This window comes from Squalius cephalus (genome assembly GCF_949319135.1).
Source record: "Squalius cephalus genome assembly, chromosome: 4".
NCBI lineage: Eukaryota > Metazoa > Chordata > Actinopteri > Cypriniformes > Leuciscidae > Squalius > Squalius cephalus.
The window spans coordinates 19,173,588-19,201,192 of NC_137125.1; the positions used below are offsets into that span (position 1 = coordinate 19,173,588).

At 38.9% G+C, this 27,605-nt stretch overlaps 1 pseudogene across 1 annotated transcript; it reads right to left on the minus strand.

Annotated features, from left to right (window-relative positions):
- Positions 1-908: 908 nt before the first annotated feature.
- LOC307157649 (guanylate-binding protein 4-like) lies at positions 909-27,385 on the minus strand (annotated as a pseudogene). The gene is made up of 9 exons: positions 27,211-27,385; positions 26,960-27,087; positions 22,691-22,800; positions 14,184-14,371; positions 13,589-13,831; positions 13,206-13,486; positions 5,707-5,919; positions 5,516-5,618; positions 909-1,334 (listed from the first exon to the last, which is right to left on the minus strand). The product of its transcript is annotated as a guanylate-binding protein 4-like (transcript).
- Between the last annotated feature and the right edge of the window lie 220 nt (positions 27,386-27,605).

Consider the following 27,605-nt stretch of genomic DNA (forward strand, 5'->3'; position numbering starts at 1 on the left):
TCAAATTAGAAGAGTTTTAATTGACTCTTCCATGGACATTGGTATGTATTTTACAAACTAAATATGAATTTTGTTGTTTTTGTTGTAAAAAAAACTGCAGTTATGATAGATTACAAGCACTAAGTGCGTCCGTCTCTGGCTCAGCGCCAAAGAACGCACACCAATTTGTTTAGTGTTAGTTCACCCAAAGATGAAAATGCCATCATTTACTCAACCTCATGTTGTTCCAAACTCATATGACTTTAGTGCATCTTCGGGACACATATGTGAAGATAGCCTATTTTAATGAAATCTGGGAGATTTCTGTCCCTCCATTTGAAAGTCTATTCGGCCATAACTCTAAAACGTTCATTAAGAATCATGAATCGAGCAGTTTAATCCAAGAAGAGACACGATTGCTTTAAATGACAGCTTTCTAAATTTGGTCATGGAAGCAATGTTTATATGTAATAAATGGGGGCCGTCAAACCTACGGTATCAGTGTTACCTGTTGTTATCAGGGGATAACAAACCACTAGATGGCACGATTGACCAATCAGAATCAAGTATTCCAGAGAGCCATGTAATAAATGATTAATGACACATGTAGAATTTTAAACATGTCACATCTTGAGCATGTATTATTTTCTTTCTTTTTTTCTTTCTTTTTTAACAACCTCCATATTTATTTTTAGTTCTTATTATTACGTTCATTCTTACACATATATTCCTTTGAGCACAATCCCATATTTACTATTTTACAAGATTTTGGGGATATACATATCCATTTCATAATGTAACCATGTATTATTTTATAATTAACAACAACTAATAAACATGATTATGATGGATCATAGCAATAGGCCATTTAGACTAGACAAACAAGCTTGTGAAGTGAAATTATAATTTCCTGTTCAATGATGATCATTTCACATAATACAACAGTCATCTTTCTTCAATATGGCCTTCATCCGTTCTTCATGGTGCTTCATCATCATAGACATAGTCTCCTCATGTCTTCTGTTGAGGTTTTCTAAAATCACTGCAAACTCTAGCTCTATTACTCTCAGCTTCAGTGTTTCGTCTCTTGAACTCCTCCATCTCCTGACTCATCTTGTCTGCCTTCTCAGTAAAGCCCTTCTCCAACAGAGCAGCCTGTTCCCTCAGTTTGCAGTCCATGGCACGCTCAGCCTCCTCTCTCAGGAGCTTCATCTCCTCAGCATTCTTCTCCTTCATCTGTTCCATCCTCTCTTCGTTACTCTGTCTCTCTGCTTCCATGTTCTCTTGGAGTTGCTGCTGCTTTTCCTCTTTAGCTTTGATTTCCTGCTTCAGGAGGGCTGCTTTCTCTTTTTCCTCTGGTCATTCATTGGCAAAAAAGAAGGAAGAAAACAGATGAGAGAATAAATTCAAACCATGATGTTTACGGGGGCTCTATTTTACTGTAAAACTGGTCACACTTTTTTCAAGCATGCTAACAAAATAGCAAACTTGTTACAGAACAAATGTCTATACACAATGTATTTTATAGCCGAGGATGATGTCAGTAGGTACTGTAACGACTGAGACAAATCAGACACAATTATTTGTTACATTTAACAAATAATTTTTAAAACTCACTCTGGGATCTATGGTTCCATCCCCCCAACAAGGGCAAGAAGGGTCTTGGTTACCATGACTACGGTCAGATAAGTTGGTTTTATTGCTGTTAAAAATGTGGTCATGTGGAAAAAGCAGAGGCCATAGGAAAGACCCACAGCCCTTAAAACAGACTTTCCTTTATTCATTTATGGACGAACTGATCTATGAATGAACATGCACCCCAGAACACTGTGTGAATGATTTACTGTCTTGTGTAGTGTCTTTTGATACTATTATGGCTTTAATACTATGTATTTTATGATAGAACCAACGGTCAATGTAACCTCACCTGCATCGTGTCTCCTTTCTAATTAATCCTCATTTAATGACTCACTTTAGTGTATATCAACTTATCATAGAATGCAGTGTGTGTTTGTTATATCTATCATAAATCCTCCCAACAGAGGAATTAATCGCTTGGAAATTCCCCCTTTGGTCGAGCCAACCCTGAGAGGTGTGACCTTTCTCAGACTTTAAATGGCCTCTACACAAGCTCTTCCTTCTCTTGGCCTTCTCGGTACGTTCACATAGCTGTCCTGCATGGCCACACTAGGCCTCAGGGCAGCAGGCCTTGACTCACAACCATTCATTCAGGAGAGAGAGGACTCTCTCAACCAGAACTGAATCTAAGGACAACATCAGGAGTGTGGCACAATGTCTTCTTTCAGTGCAGAAGAAGTCAATCGCAACTCCCACCATTAACTCTTCCGACTTCCTCCCTTCTCCTCTTTGCTATGTGTGTCCGGCCCAGGGCCGGCAGGCCACAATCTGCACTTCAGCCATGGGAACAGAGTCAAACCAACCACGCAAGTGCATCACCAATTCTTCAGTCAACACCGAAGAAATCGATTGAACCCATGGGTCCATCAAAATCCTTCTTCAGGAACTTCACAAAATGTTTCACTGCAAAGGGCATGCAATATACAGTTAATCAGGTGCTCTGAAAATGATAAACTGATGGTTCTTTTCATAGTTAAATGGATCTTTCCCATAGTTCCATTTCCTGCTTCTGGATTCATTCTGTCACTTACGATTTTACCTATGCATGTATGTATGTGTGTTTAGATTAGTTATGTTTGTGATTTAGTTAATAAAACTCGTGGTTCTGATTCTCTGCTTGCAACAAAGTTTATTTTACGATTTAGATTTTGACTACAGGCTCTTAGTACTGTACAGTAAGAAAGACATTTCCCTCCCCCGGAAATGAACATTTCTTAGAATTAATAAACAATTAACATTGTGTTCTTTTACTACAATAAGTTAGTTCTATTAACTGATCCGAATATTCATAATCAATTATAACAAGTTATGATTGATTATTAATATTTCTTTAGAGCTAATTTGGGACAATTGTCATGTAATGTAAAACTATGTGAGTGGCGTGGAAGGATTTTGTCACGAACGCCTGGTGAAGATTCCCCTGTCTCACTCTTCTGAGTACTAATGTTAGCTTTGGACTCCATTTCTCAAGAACCCACTGAAAGATTATGTGTATTTTCAGTTAACTTTAGTCAGATGCATTTACATGGTTACTGTGCATTAGATTTAATCAACTCTGTATGTGTCTGTAAAGGTGTGAACCAAATGGCCCATACAGACAAATGGCCCATAGAAACTGATGGGTGTGAAACCACATTGCTCAAGGTAGATTGCAGTATTGATCGATCTCCTGTGGGAGGTCCTAACAGTTTTCCTTTGTTTGTAGCCCGTTTGTCTTCATGTATAAAGTTCAGTCAAACAGACAGAACTTTGGGTTAAGATTGTTGAAGGGCGACATGCTAACATCGCTGCTGAAGGACTGCTACACTACAAACCTTCAATAAATTCTTCTCCCCCACAAGAACTCTGGTCAAGCTTACTTATTTTATGTATTGGAGAAATCTAATACATTGGCGAGCCACCCAAACCACTGCTTGGCCAAATACACCAAAATCTAACTCCACATACAGGAACTGATTACTGCACACCTGATCCTTATCACCACACTATTTAAACCCTGCTTGTTCAATCACACATTAAGTCTTGTTTGCCCCCGGCTGCATTTCTGAGCGTTATTATATTGTTGTATCTTCTGCCTGTGTTGTGACCCTGCCTTGGATTAAGGTTTACGACTCTTCTCTGCCTGCCCTTGATTTCTGTTTACCTGGACTATCACTTCTGTCGTTATCTGCCTGCCTCGTACCACTGCCTGTTTTGACCACGTTGTATGTCCTGTCTCTGATATTGTTGTTCGCCTGGTATTTTCAAACCACACCTGTTTGTACACTGAGCTTGTGCTATTTAAATAAACTGCACATGGATCCTACTCAGCCTGAGTCTGTGTTACAGATTTTGAGTCGTAGCTGTATGCGTTCATGCAAACACTCATAGAAAATAATGCGTTTGAATTTTAAATACATGGCACCACGCTTCTCATATGGAGTGTGACCCTCTTAAGGCAGATAGATTCTGCATGGTAATATATTTTTTAAATATGATTCATTGCTTTATAAGGAAATACGTGAATGCTATAAGGAAATATGCTAATGCTTCTAAACAAACTAATACACAATTTAACTCTTCCCCAGCCAGAGTATTTTTAAGTTGCTAGCCACCACCAGCATTTCTGATCAGATTCACAAACCTATGACCCCCAGAATATTTTTTTTAGATTATTATTTAAACGGTGAATACAGGTGCTGGTCATATAATTAGAATATCATCAAAAAGTTGATTTATTTCAGTAATTCCGTTAAAAAAGTGAAACTTGTATATTATATAGACTCATTACATGCAAAGTGAGATATCTCAAGCCTTTATTTGTTATAATTTTGATGATTATGGCTTACAGCTTGTGAAAACCACAAAATCAAAATCTCAGAAAATTAGAATATGACATGAAATCACACAGTAATTACACAGTAATCCCATGGTCATTGAACCAGGTTTTGGTTCTTTTGGCAGTGTGGGCAGGTGCAAATCCTGCTGGAAAATGAAGGAAGCATGAAGTGCTCTGAAAATGTCCTGGTAGACGGCTGCGTTGACTCTGGATTTAATAAAGCACAGTGGACAAAAGTCCTCTTTTCTGATGAGAGCAAATTTTGCATCTCATTTGGAAACCAAGGTCCCAGAGTCTGGAGGAAGAATGGAGAGGCACACAATCCAAGATGCTTGAAGTCCAGTGTGAAGTTTCCACAGTCTGTGTTGGTTTGGGGAGCCATGTCATCGGCTGGTGTTGGTCCACTGTGCTGTCCACTCAACGCAGCCGTCTATCAGGACATTTCCAGAGCACTTCATGCTTCCTTCAGCAGACAAGCTTTATGGAGATGCTTCCTTCATTTTCCAGCAGGATTTGCACCTGCCCACACTGCCAAAATAACCAAAACCTGGTTCAATGACCATGGGATTACTGTGTAATTACTGTGTGATTTCATGTAATATTCTAATTTTCTGAGATTTTGATTTTGTTGTTTTCACAAGCTGTAAGCCATAATCATCAAAATTATAACAAATAAAGGCTTGAGATATCTCACTTTGCATGTAATGAGTCTATATAATATAGAAGTTTCACTTTTTTAATGGAATTACTGAAATAAATCAACTTTTTGATGATATTCTAATTATATGACCAGCACCTGTATATCAAAAGAAAGAGTCTCTCCGGAGGCAGAGAAAGAGCCTGATCATGTTAGTTAGTTGTGCGTAAACCACTTCTATCCACTCCAAATGGTTTACACAGATCATCTTCCCTTGTTTTTGGATCCACCAGTGCTGTACAGAAGATGCTTAACAGAGTCTATTCTTGGACCCTTGACCCACCTGTCCATGTGTCCTTCAGTGTGCAGCAGCACTCTCATAAGTACCTCAACCTTTGAACACCAAACAAGGGAATTGGGATTTTATGACTTAAAATCCTCACCCATAATCTTTTTTTCCTTCACAGTCAGTTTCTTGTCGGCCTGCAGAATGGCTTTAGAATCCACAGACTTCTGCTTGAGAAACTCCTGCAGGACCTCTTCAGCCTATTGACATACAGGAAAGAATTGATAATTATGAAGATGATGATGAAAGAGGTCATGTTCCTATGATTTTGTCTGACATGGGCACGACCTTGACTTCTTTATTGGCCTGGCTGTTATATTTCTTCACAATATCCTCCAGATCCTTGCAGAAGACATCATAGCCACCAGATTTAGCATAGAAGCCCTGCTTAAGATTTGTTACCATTGGTGCCGAGAGGGATGACAAGAGATCCTCACATCGTCGCTTTGAAGCTTGCTCGTTTTGAAAATATAACATGTAGCATGTCAGTAGCAGTTCTCCAATGAATCAGAGGACATTTCAGCAATCTGTACATCTCTTTGTACCACTGAACCCCAGGAGAGGGCGGCAAAATAATCACACTGCAATACTGCATTTGCAATAAGTATTCAGAATCAACGAAGGGCCAGAAAAGAGATTACATTTTTCAGTTGACTGCCCAGTGTTCCTTAGTGAAAAAAATGGTATACTTAAGTACAATATTCACATGTACTTTAGTATAACTAAGTTTATTTGTGGCCCACTATAAATTGGAATATTTAAAGTCTGCTAAATTGGAACAACTAATTTTGTACTTTAGTTGTCCAAAATTAGTGCTGAAGTTCAACTAAAGTTGTATTTAAGATACTTGTTTGTGCTAAAGTGTAACTATTCCAAGTACACTTTAAATATACTCTTGTATTTAAGTTTTGAAATGCAGAATTCACTCAGCATAAATGTATCAATCAAATGTATTTTGGTGACATTACAACTGCACTGTAAGAGAGTTGAACATACATTAATATTATACTGATAACAAACTTTTAGTGCTTTTAAAACACATTGCGTTGGCATTTCAAGTACACTTGAAGTGTGGTAATGGCATCATTATTGTGTGCTTCAAATACAAGTAAGTAATCTTTTATAAATAATGGCACAGCTTAAAAATGTCCCTTTTACAGACACCCACCAATACATATAATTACAGTATACCAATAACTCACATATCATCAGAACATCAATGAGAACAGATATGTACATTGAATGTAGGAACCCCTTCGGACTGGAATTGAAACACAGGTTGCTGCGACACAAACTCACTCAATTTACCAGTTGCACAGATATACAATATGTATCTTATATTATTATATTCTTATCATTATCTATATATTACCACGCAGATATACATTATGCAAAATGGCGGTTACTTTGTGTTCTTTCTATACTGTTACAAGTTTTATTTTAAGCAAACAGATTTTTCCATCAATGACGGCACAAGGAAAGTCTCAATATAGGCGCAATAAGTGGTACGTGACTATAAATGCAAAACTGTAGCTATAGAACATGAAAGTGCGTTAAACTTGAAGCTGTTGAAGAAATAAAAGCCAGCAGACACAACATTAAATATCATCTGCAGAATCTTTTCCCCTTTTATCTGACATGATCTTTCATTAACTCTGCAGGAAGCAATTGCTTTAATCAGCCTAAAGTTTTGTTCTTGTGCCTCACTAAAACACAGACAAGTTCTGTTCGTTCAGAAGAATGTGAACATGCAGAACTGTTTGTGTTTCAGTGCATGCGGATGAAATAAAACCATCTTTAACATTTCTCTGCCGATTGTCTCTGCGGGCTTCAACTCTCAATGTTCTTCAGAACTGTTTGCTCCTGATGAAAGTGAAAGTCTCGCATTGTGCTGCGAATTTAAATGTGACGCATGAATTGAAATTATTTGAATACATTTTACGTTGTTACTTTTCATGTTGTTAAAGTTTATGAATTTGTTTGAATTTTTTACTTTTTGTGTAATTTTTGAGGACTGTTCAGGATAACATTAATTATTTGTTTAATAATTCATAATATTTTGAAGTCCACAAGTGTGGCTGAAGTCCACATTTCAAAGTGCAATGGGCCATTAAAGTACCATTAACCTGTTAAGCTGCAACGCCACTTTTGAAAAATCCCCAGAAATGACATACCCAAACTAAAACAGATACAGTTCATGAACCCTTTGTACTAAAAGCACAAGTATGATCTCGTTTGAAAGCTGACACCTGGCAGTTTATTGTAAATGTAGAATTAATTATTGTCGTAATGACAAAAATTGTTATAAATAGCTTCAAAGTTTTGTAAAGTTATTAGAAATTATTTTTTATGAAACATCCTCATGAAAATAAAATTGAAATTGGCACTGGAGCAATCTAGAAATGCACTACAGCTAAAGCCACATGTCTAAACATTTTATGTTTAAAATCTGAAGATAATAAGCCCAAAACTCTGTATTTAGTTAAATGTTTTTCAAGACCATGTCATGTGACTAACAGTTAGGGCTAGCTAGCATGTTAGCTTAGCACACCATCAATACACGACAATATATGAGATTAAAACCATATTTATGCTCAAAACGTACTTTATAACTCAAGCCGAATGTTTTAAATAATCTTCTGTGATCTAATTTAGCTTCAGATAAAAAAATCAGACAGAAAATATATTATTTGATAGTATTATGCACAATGATGAAGTCTATATAGATTAGCATTACATTATAAATATAATCTATTATTATAAAAATACCTGGCATGGCTTGAAGAACACAGGCAAATCAGATATCATTGCAATCATGTTTATTGTCTTCAAAACATCTTTTATCTGCATGATTACAGCCGATCTCTGTTAGCTGTGTGTGTGTTCGAGGCTTCCTGGAATGTCACATGATCATGGCTCTTCTTCATGTGCCATATATGGACTATATTACTGTGCATATAGCGCCCTCAGGCTATTGGTATGAATTGAAAACACTGTGAATTAGAATACCAAACGCTCATAAAGATTACATTGACGCATTTGGGTATAAATTCAATAAATATTATTCCTGTCTATAGAAATATGATGTGAATCTAAAAGAATCTATCAATATTTCTCCAAATCTGCACATTTTTGAGCTAAAGCCCTGAGGGACGTTGTTTTGTGTATCGCTGTCATGACGACAGCACGGGAGTTTTTTATGAATGAAAGCGGCTGACGGTCATAATTCATATTAAAGGTATCGACTCATTTTTTCATTTCATAACTCCTGACACAAATTAAGACATAACTGTCACTATGAGTTTCTCAGAATACAATAGTGGTCAAATACTGAAACTTGAGTCTTATATCTTTTTAATGATGTATAGTTTGTCAAGGTATAACATTAAATCTGATAGTAATTTTGAATTAAATAAATAAAAAACGCTTCAGTGCGCCGACGCACTGGTGAAGCTTAACAGGTTAATGGGAAAAGTGTATGTCACCGGTGCAGGCCGGGGCGGACTCGGATGACCAGCCGCCCCTGACTCCAGACACCACCGTGAGGAGCCGACACCACAGGCACGCAACAGACGGACAAAGGAGGAGGCAAGTAATTGAGTTCAAAAGTAACAATCTTTATTGAATAACAATCAACTTGAGAAAGGAATAAGCAACTCTTTTCTTCTAGGGCTATTTGACCGGAGTAGCCGCTGGATCGATTCTTCACGGTCTTCGGGACACAATAGTGCAATAGTGACTCTAAAAGCTTACGTCACAGCGTTGCTGCACATCTGCAGGACTCAGACAGTAAGTAACAGGTAATGTATGCTTCTCAGTATCGGATACGTCGTTGGGCACAATGGTAGGACAGTGACTCTAAAAGCTTACTTCACAGCGTTGCTGCACATCTGCAGGTCTCAGACGGTAAGTAACAGGTAATGTTTCTTCGCCCAACAGCAGATTCTCTTATCAGGACGTGAGAGGGGAATTGTGACTTTAAAACTCACTTCACAGCGTTGCTGCACATCTGCAGGTCTCGGACGGTAGGTAACAGGTAATGTTTCTTCGTCCAACAGCAGATTCTCTTATCAAGACGTGAGAGGGGAATCGTGACTTTAAAACTCACTTCACAGCGTTGCTGCACATCTGCAGGACTCAGACAGTAAGGAACAGGTAATGTTTCTTCTCTCAACAGCGGATTCTCTCATCAGAACATGAAAGGGAAATTGTGACTTTAAAACTCACTTCGCAGCGTTGCTGCAGTCTTCAGGATTCTTCCCTCAGCATCAAACACTTTCATCAGACCTTAGCGAGAGACTCAATAGGCAGCTTTACCAGCGATGCTGTACATCTTCAGAGCTCCATCAGTAAGTATAACGGTTCAGACTTTTCCACAGCCATACGGTTCTTCACGAGACTTGTAATTTCAGAGAGAGAGAGGGTTAACAGGAGCCTTCAATGAGGGATTACTTCACGACAATACTCAGTGGAAGAGAGGATAATACAAAGCATTACTTCAACAGTTCAGTTGTATCGTTCTGGAATTTGGATGGGGACAAGTAGATCATTTCACAAGAATGAAAGCAGGCGTTGGGAAACTCTTCTCAGCATAGCACACAGCACTCGTGTTCACTACAAATCCACAGCATTAATTCGACGTGCATCAGGTAAGGCAAACAACTGCAAATCACTCACACAGTAGGGCTGATCAGAAGCCTCGCTTCATCCATGCATTTCAACGGGAATATTCAACTCTCAATTCCTCTCCAATCTTTCTCTCTTCCTCTTCCAGCGCAGATCCAAGCAGCAGTTCAATCCAGTAATATTCCACAAGCAGCTCTAACGACAGACTCCAATGGCAGTTCTTCACTTACACGAATTTCCAGGATTACAACGTCCAAAATGAGCACTCAAACAGGAGATCTTCTACCCCACAGCATGACGACAGAGACCCAGCCGAACAACTGGTCAGCTGAACACCGACCAGCAACTGCACCACTAGCAACCATCTTCACAGACTGAATCCAACTCGATTCCACTCCATACCACCCAATACCAAGACTGGGTACCACCGGGTTCAACGACTCCCGGATACCACCCCCCGCTCTTCTCTCCTGAACGGCTCCTTTATCCTCCTCTTGTGAAGCGAACAGCCTGTACAAACGCCGCTCCTCTCTCTCTCACACCTGCCGTGCATCAGCGGTAATCAGGTCGGGCAATGCCTCTGCTACACCCGGAACCGGAGTGGGGCGTTACACCAAAATAATCCCCTCGGGGAACATAGAAAAAAAAAAAGGTTCCGCTTTTCCATGCATTTTGTCACCCGTGACATGTATTATGGTAGATCCATTGGAGTATATTAGGAATACACTAAAGTAATACAACTTCTGATCAAGTACGTGAATTTCTTTAACCATTTCAAACTTTAACCATTTAAAACTGACTATATGTTCTTTTCTTTATTTGTCATTATTACATAATTTAACTACTTTCTATATGTATGTAAAGATGCTTTGCAAGTAAAGGTCATAATTATAAAATTTACTTCATGATTTTTCTTTTTTTTTGCACCTCAAAACACATTTCCTCAAAAATTGTATATACTATTTATATACTCAACAAGTACACTTTAAAATCCAACAGTGATTCTAACTAACACTTTTTAGTTCAGATTAATTGATTGGTTTGAGTGTCATTTTGTCAAGCAAAAAAAAAATAATTCTTAATTTGCGGGGCAATTCTTAAAGGGATGATGAACTGAGAAATCAAATTTTCCCTTGAGCTTTTGACATATAAGTGGTCATCATACTATAAGAATATCCTGTAAGTTTCAGAACTGAAAACTTCCTTGTTAGTCCAAAAAAAGGCACAGGCGAACGACGGGTTTTTCAAAGTGGGGATCTATGACGTCAAAGGGTATCAAACACCGCCTCTGCAGAAGAAGATCAACGCCTACTTCAACGCTGCCTGTTTAGCCCTGCCCACTGATTCACGCATTACATGAAACTCATTATAATATGCAAAACTGTTATCCAATCATAGCAGTGGGCATTTACTTCCAAGTCTTCAATGCGACACGCCCATAAAAACCGAGCGTTTCAGGAGCTAATTCTTTCTACCAGCTAATTCTTTCTACCAAACCACGGTAGAAAATAGCCTATTACTTATTCATTTTGATGTTTTTGAATGTAAAAACCAAGCGAACGTCATAAGTTGACCTCAGACAACAATATAAAAATAAATATTAAAAAGCCTGTTCATGACCCCTTTAATAAACTTTTCACTAATTTCCGCAGTTATTTTTCTCTGTTTGCATTCACTCATTTCCCAAAGTCATCTTAAAGCTTTTCAATTGTCAATACAACTGAGAGAACATCACATAAGCTGACTTCATAAACTGATGTTGATTTTTACTCAAATGTTTTTGTTTGAACTCGTTATTATGGTGATCAGTGTTCCCTTTGTTTGCGCACTTGAAACTTATTATTGCAATTCTCTTCCTGTTGATGCAGTGATGCAAAAAGAAATCCTAGTTATTTGTATTCAAAGGAAGCGAAGTAATAAATATTATATATGAATGATATATAAAATAACTTTATTTCATGTCAAATAATGATCTTTTAAAAAATTTGTTAATAACAGTTATGTGATAAAAATCTTGTGAAACTTTTAGTTGGGATGATATAATCTTTATATATTTGTTATAAAATCTTGCAATTGACCATGCTTGAGTCACACAGACTTCAACAATCAGCCTGCAAAACACAACAATAGTAACAAATTATCAACTACTGTCCTTTTTTAGTTACTATGATTCTTGTGTAAGTGAACTATACTAACTAAGCCTTTTTTAGGACAACATACTATTCTTATAAAAGCAATTGGTTTGCATGCTTAAAGTCTAACTAATTCGATTTTACAGTGTAGAACTCAAATACAGTTCATTATATTGTACATTTAATCATAAAAATAATTTAATTAGCAAATTGCGCATTGTTACATTTGCATTGGGAAATTCTGTCCTTACAGCACTTGTTAGCAGAAACAAACTAGATGTTTAAGTTCAAACCTCACATTTTCTTTGGTTTGCATAAAAGAAAATTATGAGTTTTGGTAACTTTGGATTTTCTTAAGAGTTTCTGAAGGTGTGTGACGGTGAGAAAACGTAAGAGGCAATGGATGCAGAGTCTGCCCTTGTGTAAACCAAATCCAAAATCTATTTAAAATAGGCCTACATTTATTTCATACTAACTAGACTACAAACCCATTAATATATTTACTGACATATTGCTTAAGACTTACTAAATATTATAATTACACTTTATTTAGAGTTGTTCTTTATTGCACAATGCATATTTCTCAATATTAAGCATATGTGTTTAATATCACTATTGGTAAGATCCTGTATATGCAAGATTATTAAAGTGTACCTAAAGTATACTTGCAATAGTTCCATTTTAGCACAATCAAATATACTCAAGTATATCTTTAGTTGGACCTTACAAAGTTACTTGTTCCATGACATACAATAAATAAGTGTGCAGTGTGAGAGGGGGAGTGGCAAAAGCCAATGTGTGCTTCTTTTATCAATATATTTAACTATATATTTTGCATTTCTAATCCAAACAACGTCAAACTTGGCACTGCACTTACTCATGCCCGTAGCAAGATCCCTGTCAACTTTGAAATCCATCTGACTAATGGTTCAAGAGATATGCGAATAACAGACACACAGATAGAAAGACGTTCCTATAATTTATAGATAGATGAACTGAAACTGGAATCTGTGAAGAGATTCGGTCTACCTCTAGAGATTTCAGGCACTCCCCATCAGTGTCCCTGAAGGAACGTGTCATGAAGGTTTGTGTCGCCATACTGCTCAGACTTTGGTGTTCTGAGGACACATCCTTCAGTTCCAGAGGGAATGAGTCCTTCAGCTTCTCCATTCCACTCTTGTAAACTTGAACCCCCTCCTTCACTGCAGCCTCATTCTCAATCATTGCCATGGCGAGCACAGCATTCTCCAGACACGGCACAGCCCCACTGGAGATGGTGTCCACGTACGTTTTTGCCAAATGCCCCAAAACTTCAAAGATGGAAATAGGTCAAACATGAAGATACGGAAAAGGGATTAAACAATTGTCATCTGTAAATACATGCAAACTCTTCAAATTTCTTCCTGAATCACCTCTACCAGTCACTGTGATTCCATCTTTCAGCTTCTTCACATTGCTGTCATTAAAGACAATCTTGCAGAAATGATCTGCGACCTTCAAGAACTCAGAGGAAAGGTCAGCAGGATTTAAGCTCTCCAGACAAGACACATTTTCTGGCGCAGTTGGAAAGGGGAAAGTGATGCACATCCTGGAAGGGAAGAATTTTTGGATGCACTCCCTGGGCAAGTTGTGCTCCATCACATTTCTGGAAGTTCCTAGAAAAATTTAGCACATTCTCTAGCTGCTCTCAATTGTAGAGAAGTTAAGAAGAGCATGTCTGTTCTATGAGTAAAGTGTAGCTGGCTGACCTACTGGATAAAATTGTGACTGGACATATATTGCTGAAATATGGGAAATAGAAAGCTTGAACACCAAAACAATTTACCACAGTAATGTTTTGGTCAAATGTTATGAAATGATAAATGTTATCTCAATAAATTATGATTTTTAAAATAGTAATACAAAAGATCTGTTGACAACCATTAAGTCTGAAAAAGCTAGTGACAATAATTAATAGTGATTGTGAGGACTCTTAAAATAACCATTTGCAGTATTTTTTTTACTTGCCGTGTTTCAGTTTCAGAGCAAACTCAAGGTACTCATTTTCTGTTGCGTCTTTGTCGGCGATCTTTAGCTCCAGTGTGAAGTCCCTCACAGCCCAGATGAAACTAGGGAAGAATTTCAATTCGCTTGAATTGTCGGTATCCTCATCTGATGATCTGACCTTGATGCACTCTGTTAGTTCAGTGACATATCTGACCGTTTGTTCAGGCATGAACACAAAGTGCCAAAAACTCATGATGCATAGTTTAATCATTTTAAATGTCATTCCATGAGCTACTAAGCCAATTCACAACAACAGCGCTAATTACTTTTCACCAATACTTTTCATTACGTATCACCAAGCCTAGCTATGAAGGAAGTGATCGGGTATCAACATTAAACATAACAGCAAGAATAAGGTAATTAAGTTATCACACATTTTCTTATGTCTTATGTGAATTGAGTACAAATAAAATAGGTAATAAACCAAAATTATTACTGCCGCTGCAAAACCATGGTGTTACAGTTTTTGTATGATCGCTATGACAAATTATTTCCTAAACACTTAACACAGTTAGCACAATATCCATCTGTGTAGGCTATACAATTATCACATTGCCAAATTTACAAATACTTTCACACTGTATGTCAGAAAAGCACAGAAGGGAGGGGGCAAGGGCAGGGGAGAGGAAGACAAGTACCAGGAAGGAGAGGAGTGGGACAAGGGAGAGAAGTGGGGCAAGGGCAAGGGAGACAAATACCAGGACAAGGTAAAGGAGTGGGACAAGGGCATGGGAGAGGAATGCCTGGACGAGGTAGAGGGAGAGGAGTTAGAATGAGTGGTGGCGCTCAAAAAGGGCAAGAGCTAGGGTAACTGATGAAATATGAGCTACTATCATAGACCATGTCATAAACCATGGGCTATCATACAGAGAGGTTGGTAAATGACTACAGCCCAATTTCAGCCGGGACACAGTGGAAACCATTGTCCAGATTTGACAAGAAAACAACAGGTAGGATATTGTATAAGGGCTTCTCCTACTGCAAAGTGTAAATAATTTTACCATGTATTACAGTGACTGTATGCCTCCGGTCACTAATTTGTAACTGTATTTTGTCTCTCTAAGGATTCAGCGTCTACCTCCCTCAGAAGAAAGCTCCTAAATGAAGAACAGGAACTTGCTATTGTCAACATGGTGATTGCTGACAATGAGATAAAACTGAAGGACATTCAGTACAGAGTTGTAAAGGACAACCTTTTGTTTGGGAACATTGCAGCAATTTCTCTGACTTTAGCTATACTGAAACAACAATACAAAGTTCCTTTTGAAAGGAACGGTGAGTGCATCAAAGAACTCCGTCACCAATACGTCCAGGTAAGGTTATGCAATAGAGTCATTACTGTACTATACATAGTGTTTTGCAGTACACTACTCCTAAACCTGGAGTACAGTAGGATATACAGTAGGTATACAGCACAGCATTTACACACACTGTCTGATTACATGAAATGATCTACATTGACGAGGCTTAAATATTTCCTGTTCAACCAGCTCTCAAATAGGAGTCTTAACCAGATCATTTTGAGAAGGTGGTAGACGGCGGTACCGCTGGCGTACTGGTACATCATCTAATAACAAAAGGAAGAAGCCGTCAAGCAACAGGAGGTGACAGTAACTGTAAGAGTTTTTGTATATTTTCCTGACTTGATTATAACAGTTGTAGTAACTTCAACTATTGTTTGATTACTGTGCTCACGTGCTATGGCCGTGTTGGTGAAGTCTTGTTTGTTTTGAATTGAGAGCTTTTAATTGGAAAAGATCTGAAAGATTGAAACGTTGTTTGTTTACTGTGCTCACGTGCTATAGTCACGTTGGTTAAGTCTTGTTTGTTCACATTGGTAAATAGTTTTGGTAGTGAGGCGTGTCCAACTGCATTCAATAACGACATTGCAGGTGAGTATAAAATCAAGGAGTACCCTGGCAACCCTCGCTGATTCACTCAGTAAGGAAACATGCTTTGTGAAACACCGTGTGGCTTTGTTCTGAACTATTTTTGTAGGCGAAATAAAGCAAAAACAGGCAATATGGTGTCTAAAATTTAAGTCACTTAATATTAACTTGTTGTTTATTAAACGTATATCATCAATATATGTATATAGTGTAAAATCAATATCACATTTGTTATCATGCTGATATTTGGAGAAAAACTGCACTCTTGTGATATTTATTAGCTACTAAATAATATAAATAAAGACTAAATCACGCAGTGAAAGCATGCACTCTAAGTGCGCATCTGCACTAGTCTAATCTACAAGACTAAATCACGTAGAGCAGGGGTCGGCAACAGGTGGCCCGCGGGCCAGTGAAGCCAGATTATTTTGATAGCGTCTACTGTAGTTCTGAAATAGATAGACAGCAACAGTTACTCACAAAAACTTTGTCTTTACTGATTTTGCCTTCAAAATTCAAACGTTTTATTTTGAGGTGAATTGAGAGCTTTTAATCTGAAAAGATCTGAAAGACATTCAAAAGAGTCTGTGGATCGCTAGACACCTCTAAAATAGCCGTCATGAAATGTCTAATATTATATTCTTTGCAAACAGTGACAACTTAGTCACAGATAAGACACACCAACTTTGCATTCACAAAACTAGAAAGGATGAACGCATAGTTGTCTTTCCATTCTTCTTTGTATGTCCTATTTTCGCTGTCAACTTTCCGACTCTTTGCTAGTGCCATTTTCTCTAACCAGCTAGCTTAAATGTTAACATCACTCTGCACACGAGGTAATAGTGTAATAATAACCTAAAGCACGCAACAATAAAACAAAATGCAGTTTAGTACGTGAGGATGCCAAGGAATAATTCTAAGTGTAATAGAAATAAATAATTATTACAATAAGTTAGGCTCCATTGTGTAACAAGCAAATAAAAAATTATATACATTTATTATTCACAATATGGAAAGAGAAATTTAAAAAATGGTTCGTTAAAAGCATGACTCAAACAAGCTTGAAATGTCTACTTTTACACAAAACAATTCAAAATGAAAAGTAACCGACTACTCTCTGCTTATGTAATCCGAAATGTGCATTTCTCTCTATAGGCGCGTTCACTGCGGTCACTGTTGCAGCCGACAGTGACACAGAAAACATTAGTTTATTAATAAACAATTAAAATGTCTCCTTGATTTATTTGAAACATTCATAATCATTACTTTTGTGGTTCTTTGTGACAGCTTTTAGGAGCGTTATTGGCAGCGTCACCCTCTGGTTACATTAACACGTCACCACCGCATCAGCACCGAAAACATGGGGATTTTTTTAGACAATAATCGCACAACCAATTTGATATTCTATAATTAAATCAACTAATTGAATATTCGAAAATCGTGAATCATCCCTAGTCACTACTGCTTTATTAATTTATCCAGTGTAAAACCCTGACACCGCCACACAAATATGGCTTTTTGTTAATGACTGTCCTACTACAGGATTTAACAAAGAGTAACAGCTCACTACCAGTTACAAATGACACTGTAACAGTCTGCCACAGGCTATTCTAGTTGCATTTTTCATCAATTAATTTCTTAAATTAGTTGTGGCCTGTAAAAAAGTTGTGGCCCACCATCTAGTGGCAAACTTACTTGCCGACCCCTGACGTAGAGTATGCATGCACTCTCTGGATGTGTGTGAGGGATAGGCTATACTCGATAATGTAAAATCGCACATCGTTAAAACAACAATTACAATATTATCGCAGTCGATATATATATCGCACACTGCATACTTTTCCTGTGTCTTCTTATACATTACTTTCTTTTCCTATCGGTCTCTGGAATTGCCAGTCTGCTGTAAACAAAGCTGATTTCATTACATCTATTTCTAGTCATTCAGGTCTCAGCCTATTGGCCCTGACTGAGACCTGGATCAGACCAGAGGACACTGCCACATCTGCTGCTCTCTCTAGTAACTTCACTTTCTCACACACCTCTCACCTGACTGGATGGGGTGGAGGCACTGGTCTGCTCATCTCCAACGATCAGACATATTATTCTTTACCATCTCTGTGTAACAACAGTTCATTTGAATCGCATTCAATTACTATCACCAGTCCTATTAAAATCCATTTTGTAGTTGTTAATTGACCCCCAGGTCAACTTGGCAGTTTCTTGGAGGAGCTTGATGTGCTACTCTCATCCTTCCATGAAGATGGTACTCCTCTCGTAGTTCTTAGAAACTTCAACATCCACCTAGAAAAGCCTCAAACTTCAACATCCACCTAGAAAAGCCTCAGGCTGCTGATTTCCACACTCTGGTTGACTCATTCGATCACAAATGAGTACCTACTGCAGCTACTCACAAATCAGGTAACAAATTGGACCTTATTTACATGTGCTACTGCTCCACGGCTGCGACACGGCTACCGGAGCTGATCGCGCCCATTCTAGTCAATGCTTGTGTTTACACCGGCCGCGACGCGGCTCGTTTCAGAAGCTTCCCAGAAGCAGCTCTTCGCGCCGCTTCGCTAAATATAGGCGCCTAGTCTATTTTTGACGGACGCGCAACCAAGTCGCACCGGAAATAAAAGTCAAAAAACCCTGTCAATTTCAAAATAAACACCCTATAACATAAAATAAACAAACATAACAATAAACACAATTACACCGGACAAAACATAAACATTTAGCCAACTTACCCATGGTACTAGAAACCCCAAAATCAGAAAAACACGTCGGACAGGCAAATCACGTGGTCTCACGCATCCAGTCGCTCCGCTCCCGGTGTGAGTTGGCACCGCGTGGAGGACGGAATAAAACCTTGTCGCAGCCGTAATGCGGCGCAGGCGTGTGCAGTGTAAATGAGGGGTTAAGCCCCGTTCACACCGCCAGCGACACGCAGCGACAAAGCGACACGATCCCATTAATTTCAATGGAGCGCTGGCGACTTCCGGCGACAGTAAACCTTGGCGACAGAAGTTCAGAAATTTCAACTTTATGCAAATGAGAAGCGATTTGCGCGAGCGACAAACAATAGGAAAGAAGACTTTCAGTGGAGCTCAGCTCATGTCACCGTCTCGAGTGCAGGCAAGACAGAAGAGTTCGAGGGCTTCAAAATATCAAATTTTATATGATTTGACTGTAACCACATACATGGATATAATAAAATGATGCATGGAAAAGAAACTGTCGACAGTCTCAGTGAGTTTAATTCATACATTTATAGTTCGAGTGTTGTAATTTTATGATGCAAGTTTAGCACTGCTACAGTTTCCCCTGCATTCTGTTGACTATTAGGGACAAGAAAATTTATTATTTGTCAAATTCGAATGACGTTTAGGTAATTTATTGACAGTATGAGTGAGTTTAATTTGTTGATTGATCGATCGTTAATCTAGTAAATTATTTAATCCACTGAACATTGCTGTGGTAATATAAAAACACTCTCCCAACAGCATACTGTTTATTTTAAGCCTAATTCCTAGTCAAATTAAAATTATATAGTTGTATATATCACTTGTGATGGTATTTTGTAAAGATATGGCCAGACGTGCATTCTACCAATAACATTAGAGTGACAGCACTATGAACGCCCACAAGCGACTTCACTGTACAGAGACTAGCGACATGCAGCGACAAAATCGGTGGCGGTGTGAACGGGGCTTGAGGACACAAAACAACCTCCTCCACAGGTCACCTTTCGGCGAAACCTACGCTCACTCTCATCCTCCTGCCTATCCTCTTTGGTCTCATTCAAAATGGAATAGCGTAAAAGACTGTTTAAATTTGAATCGTGTTTGTGTGTGTGAATGAATGAACAACTTTTACCAAACTATATTGCTATACTGAGATAAGTAAAAATCGACTGAAATATGTTGAAATAAAATGTCTTTGTATAAGCAACGTATTAAACTGCAAATTAACATTTATATGCCCTAATATATCAGAAAAACTATAGGCCTATGTTACAGACGAAATATGAAAGACAACATTTCGTTGACTAGTTTTGGATAGATTATAAAGTTTTTACTGTAAAATAGACTACTGCCACGTCAAATAAGCCTTTGTTCGCCAATTTCTGCTGGCTATAATGTTCTTTTTTTAATTTCATCTATGTTGATTATATGAAAAAGGAACTGCATGAGCTGGGTAAGATAGGATCATAAGATGCCCAATATATCAGGAGACATTTGGAGTGGGTCAGACATGATTTTGACCACTTTAATTAATAAGTTTTGTTTTTTTAATTTAATAAGTTTTGTTTTGTAAAAATTGTATCTTAATTTCAATCAATGTTTCATCAACCAATTGCCTGGACTGAATAAATAAGAAGACAATATAGACAATATATTCAGAACACGGAGGCACCGGAGCGTGAACTGGAGCGTGCCTCATAAATGAACCGAAACTCAGCGTATAAGCTACTTTATAAGCTACTTGCCTCACAGACCTGAGAAATATATGTATAGAAAGTTTGAAATTTCTACTTAAAAAAAAAAAATTATTCAATAATTATTCAATTATTCAATTATTCAAATCGATAAGAAATGGGCTACTCTCTGCTAATCCGTATGACGTGTGCATTTCTCTCTATAGGCGCGTTCAGTACATGCGAAGATGGCGAGTCAGCATCGCCAACTATATCTTTGCAGCCAGAAAACACTAGTTTATTAATAAACAATTAAAATGTAGCATGCTGCATAAACATTACTTTTGGTTTAGTATTCTCTCTCATATGTATTTAATTAATTAAAGGTGCTCTCGCTCTGGAGGACAATGCTCCTCCATGTGAGATTTCTTTGTAACATACGGCAAATAGCTAATTGTTTTCATTGTTTCTCGAAACATTATAGTAATTTTACACCAGCGATTACATGGCTGCATCGCCAGATCATTTAAGTCCCCACGCATCATGTACCTCCTCACGTTTTGACGTCATCAAATTATGATCGGTTTGTGAGATCGGCTAGTACCGGTCGAGTCATAAAATGTGATTATCGGCCGATACCGATCTCCGGCCGATCGATCGAAGCATCCCTAGTTTCAGCCCTACTGTAATGTGATAAAGGCTATGTCCATTAGCATGGCATTATAAATATACATTATTTTCATGAAAATAAGAAACTTAAAGAACAAATAAATCAAGTATCGTCTAAATTGTGTTTGTCTTCGTGTTTCATCAGTCAAAACGTCTCTATCTACGTGTCATTCAGTTGCAGCGAATTCTGGATGTCTTTGAACATATTAGGGATTTCCTGGAACGTCATAAGATTTATGACTTTGTGAGTCTCACTTGTGGACTTTCAGTATGAATGAAACAGACATTAGATGAGAGTGTTTGACATTCCATAATACTTACATTGCCTCATTTTAGGTAAAAATGTAATACATATATCTGTCACGATCCACACATAGGAAACAGAGAGAAGATCCAATTGCAGTATGTATTTTTAATGAGGGTAATCCGTTACTCAAATCCAGTCCAGGCAGGGGTCAAAACCAAAGTAGCAATCCAACATAAACAAGACAAACGGGCAAGAGCAGAACTCGGAAGTGGCGTGATAAACACAAGGACTCCGTGACACATAAGCCCCTTTCACACAGAGATTCCGGAAAATACACGGATAAAGTGACCCGGGATTTGACCCGGGTTCATTTGATTTTGGTTCATTCACACTGCCAGTGATTTTCCGGAATCAGAGAGCGCGTTCACACACAACCCGTGTATGTCCCGGAAAGACACGTGACATCGATGTGACTTACTGTCTCAGCAGCGTCTTCAGTTTGCTTATGAGCTGCGATTTCTCTCTCGAGGAACCACGCTTGTGCATTTATTTCTCTGATTCGATCATAAAATTGCGCATTTCGTACCGTTTCACAGCTGGCGAACGATCCCGGCTTCAGCGTCATCACTACGACACGGCATTATTACGGCTTTTGTTCACACAGCGCGCGTCCCGGGACTGAACACGGCAATGTTACTAGGTCCCCAACCCGGCATCAATCCCGGCATTAAACCCGGGTCGTGTTTGCGTTCACACAGAAGGCGTTCCGGCAATTTGCCGGCAATTTCCCGGGTTCAATGCGCTGTGTGAAAGGGGCTATACTAAAACAGACAGGGTTATAAACACAGGGAAATGACAATGCTAATGGGGAATTGGCTGAGTGCAATGATGAATGACAAGGGACAGCTGAGTGCAATGATGAGACAAGTCGTGGGGAATGTAGTTCAAAATGTGACAGACACCGTGAGGAAGGAGGACATCTAGTGGACACCTGGAGAACACAACCTGACACCGTGACAATATCACTATAGAAATTAAGTAAACTTGAGAATATGACCGCTCAGACAGTACATTCTGTGTAGTATGAATGTAAACTGGACATACAACATTTGCCATGTTGTCATTAACATGACTTACCAGTGTCAGTTGTGTTGCTTCACTGCCGTTCACAAATCCTCTCCCATGGCCTGTAGTGTACTTATTTGTTCTGGTCTATATAGGTATCTATAAATGGTCAGAAGGATACTGCAGTTCCAATACAGCCTTGTTGTCAATCGTCCCTCGACTGTTGTAGACCAGAGTGCTGCTCAGTAACACAGCCAGACAGAAGATGTTGGTGTCATGCTTTGGGTCACCCTGTGAGGAAGAAAAACAATCATGGACATGGGTCGACCAAAAGTTTGTTGTTTTTTTTGCCATTTTTTAATGATCAGCATCGCCCAATAAGTTTTTCTGTTTTGCCAATAAACGTCATATGCTGGACTTTTATTCATGAGTTCCCATTCTCCATCTTAATTCGTTTACATGTTTTACTTTTTTGTGCAGTTGTAGCCTTCATAGTGTGAAAGTTGAATATGGACACAGTGTTCCACTAAACGTCAAAAGACGTCTAAACATCTTTGCTTGTTTCAGAATGGGACTGTTCATTTACACGCAAAAAGCTCATCATAACAGGGTTTTCAGTGTCTCAGAGTGACTCAGTTAATGCTGTTGCCCATGAACCCGTGATTTTGGGTTGCTTATATCGTACATTTGCAAATGCAACACCACCAACAATCTTCCCAAAATTGTCCCAACAATAATTTATAAATAAATTAACAAGAGAAGTTTTAGTGCACGTGCACATGAAGGGGGGTGTGGGGAGTGGAGGAGAGAGAAGCATGAAGAGGGAAGTTAGCTAGAGGAGAGATTTCCTAGACAACGACAATGACTATGGTCGACACACGACCAAAGAGTCGACGTTCCTATGAACAAATAGCAAAGAATAGGGAAAAGGAGAAGGAACGCGCGAAGTCCTGAATTTACATCGGAAAAGCCTTCGACTCGTTCGTGATTGTTTCAGGAAGCACGGAAGGGAGGGGGAGGGGATGGGATGGGATGGGATGAGGAGGAGGGAGGGTCAAGTTTGCCTCCGTTTTGTTTGACAATACTTCAAACGTCAACAAGAAGTGACGTCACCCAACATCGCTTAGAGCACCTGTAATTAAAATAAAATAATCAAATAATAATCAAATAATTTATCGTATAAATGCTTAAAGGGACACTCCACCCATTTGCATTAAGCTTTGCATTGTTAGAAACCCAGTCATACTATTGAATGTTCGTGCAACACTCTCTCATTTTCCCCTGAGACGGGAGAAATCCGTTATTTACCTTTTACACTTCCTCCTACAATGACGCAAAAATCGTCATTTTGCGTCATTGTAGGAGGAAGTGTAAGAGGGGGGATTTCTGTTGAGACTACAAGCACTAGTTCCTCATCTTTCCCAGGGGGCGGGACCCGCTCACGCTACAGACCTATTACAGATCAGTGGGTGGGACTTTACTCTCTGAAACTGAAAGCAATATCCTCCATCTTGTTTGAAGCTAAGCTAACAGGCGCTGTGGAGACAGATGTAAAGTAATGACAATAGCGGAGGAGAGTGCTCAATATGATATAGAAGAAGAGGATTTCGGAAGTCTGATGCTTGAATCAGGTGTTTGTGGTTACCTTTACAAGCCGCATTATAGCGAAGAGCAGCCGAGGCAGAAGACCTGCCTGCCACGGACGAGGAGCCCGGACTGGCTCGAGTTAGGGCGGACTGGTGGCGCCGGTGATCTCACTATGCAACTCATAGACTGTAAGATGCAACTACGAACACAGAGATAGAGTCCGTCTGCGGCAAAGAATTTCAACGATGACAATTTCTCCTGGACGAAATCTCTGAATCAGACGAGGACACGGACGTTTGTGTTGAGAACTATCCTAGTTTCGCACCGCATATGTTCTGACTGAACATCCAGGTACCATGCAATAATTCACCTTTTCGAAAGAAATACAAACGAGGAGTAATGCACTAATGAGTTCGCCAACTAACTAGACATTTTGTGTGAATGTGAAATGAATTTCAAGCTCTGGTGGTAGCTAGCCTTGTAGACGGAAGAGTGATTTCTCTTATAGGCAGATATGCGCTTTCTGGATTAGTGGGAGTGGCTTGCGGAGCTGTGCAATGTGGTGCATTGTGGGAGTTGTTGTCTTTCATACAAATGCGTCCTGAAGTTATTTTTTGTCTTTCCTCTGTCACGAAGGCACCAAATTCAAAATTTATTTTACATTTCGACTACATATATGACCCACTTTAAATAAAAAACAATGTTCAAATGGGTGGAATGCCCCTTTAATGTTCCAGCTATTTGACTATTCCTGGAGGGCCACTGTCCTGCAAAGTTTAGTTCCAACCCTAATCAAACACACCTGAATCAGCTCATCAAGCACTTCAGAATTGCTTGAATATTCAAAGGCAGGTGTGCTGAAGCAGGTTGGAACCAAACTCTGCAGAACAGTGGCCCTCCAGGAGCAGGATTGAAGACCTCTGGACTACTTGGTAGCACATTATTTTACAGTCCTGTTTCGCATGAACATTGTAATTACTTTCGCATGAACATTGTAATACACTGTAATTACAAAAACTGGGTAATAACTAGGTACTAGTCCTGAATCTACCCCTAAACCTATTCTTAACCCATTCTGAACGTAGTTCCCTTATATTACCCAGTACTTTCTTAGATAAGTACATTGAAAGTGCACATACTGTAAATTAAAGTGCAAACGACTACTTTTACAGTGCATGAAGTGCACTTTTTTTACTGTACAGTACTAGCTAGTATTTTAGATTATTACACATGAGGTGTGCATTATGCCGTAAATTTTATAAAACAATAGAAAATGTGGATTACTCTGAATGGGAATGAGTGATATAGCCTAGTTTTCTAACACATGGATTTGCTTTGTCAATTTTGTAACTAAATTATTTAATAATAAGATGTTTGAAACATTTAATAATACACTGATGTGTTTCAACAGGTTACATATGCACACATATTGAGCCTATTCATTATCTGTCCATTAGACACACCTATACCCGTACAACACAGGGCCTCATTGCAGAAACTGGTATGTACATGTTATTTACCATTAAATTTAAATTACATATATCACTATGTCAGATTTATCAGCTTTATATTGGCCATCGGCCATCAAAAAATCAGTTAGACACTAAACTGTAGATAGCCTTGGATTTGTATTCACATCCATCTCAATGAAAGCTGCTCAACAACTGCAAGATACAACTTTTAGGTCTTTATTTTGATGTGGCTAAATCAGCTCAAAATAGTCAGTGCCAGTGGACATGTTTGTAAAAAGCCTCAAGTAAACATGTGTCAATCTGATTTTCTTTAAAGTGTAACTCAACCCCTGGTCAAAGTCTAACTACACCCACTGGCAATATTTTTAAAACAATGCTGGAAAAGTGGGCAGAGACAGAGGGGACGAACCGAGGGCGGGGCTGACCAGGGGGCGTGCATCTGAGACCTGCAGTGGCAGATTGATTGTCACATAGGCGTAATGGGTGGGACATGTCCCCACAAATTTTTGCCAGGGTCGATTGTATCCCCAACACTTTTGAAACATCTCGCGGAACGGATGTACCAATACAAATAAATAAAACATCTCCAGTTAACTCTAACAGAGCATTCATTTCGTTCGTTTATTAAATAAGAGGCGATCTAGCGCTAAAATGTGTTATTTTTTAAATCAAGTGATCAAAGTGCTCGTTGCCGCTGCGATCAGTGGTACATACAGTGTTCTCTTGTGGCTCACGCAGTCTTAGTCTTCTGTGCAAAGTTCTGCCACTGGACCATTATAGTACATACATACATTAAATGACAAATTAAACACAATCTGATTTATGATTTAGCATTGTATTAGCGTCTCTTATCAATTCGAGCCGCTCGAACTGCAGTCTTAAATCCTGATGCCGACGATGCTAGCGAAGGTGGTGGTGAGCTTGTGCCAGGGATAGTGAGCCGTTGGCAGAATCAGCATACGTCACGCGGGGAAACAACTTCCACTAGGAAAATTCAACTGCAGTAGCCACCGTTCAACTTGAAGAGGGCAGCACTCAGACATTTTTACACCATATAAAACACTTTATACCCAAATGTCAAAACATTTACTCAAATCAATGAACAGCACTAATAAAGCTCCAGTCTTACAGATCATTAACTAAAAAAAGTTGTTTTAGGGTTTAGTTAACCTTTTAAAAAAAAGTTAAGCTAGTAAAAAAAGAAAGTGCATGGCAGTTAGGAAAACATTGTTTTAAATTCCCTGCCTGGCTTCCTCCTATTTAAAAAGCTGTACTGCGTTTTTTTTATATGAATATAGTTCTCTTCCTTTAAAGTGAAAGTATTTTTGGACTCAAAACTGCTTGTGACATTTGATGCTAGTTGTGTTTTAGTAGTTTACTTGTTACATCACCTTTTCAACATCTCCAAGTCCCTCAGTGTCCAGCAGCACCAGAGTAGTTCCTGCTTTAGTGGGGTGAGACACACACCACATCCAGATGCCCTTCGTCTTGGACTCGATGGTTCTACCCAATGCAAACCCTGATAATGCCACACCAAAAACCTCCCTCAATGACTTTTGTGCATGTAAGGTCATTCATTTAATCTGCATGATGTTTCTCCTAAGCTTTTGGATGCTCTCAGTGCTGGCTATACAGTTCTAACCTGTTTGTTTTCCTGCGAGGCGATTCATCAGGTAGGACTTCCCGGTGCGGTAGAGACCCACCACGGCCACCACCACCACTGGCTGCTGGATCTGCTGCAGGATATGTAGTGCTGAGTCCTGCACACACAGCTTCCCTTCTGACCCAGTGTCAATCAAGCAGATTGGTTTGTCCATGGTCACTGGAAATGGAGTTGTTGAACAGATGATATACACATTTTAAACCTTTAAGTAAAGGAACACTCCACCGTTTTTTGAAATAGGGCTTATTCACCTTCTTTCCTACAGTTAGATAGGTGGGTAAATGCATTTTTGTCTCAGTGCATGCATTGTTTTAGTTTGACAGGGTCGGCGCGAACTTAACTTAGCTTAATGAATGGAATCCTTTGTTGCCAGC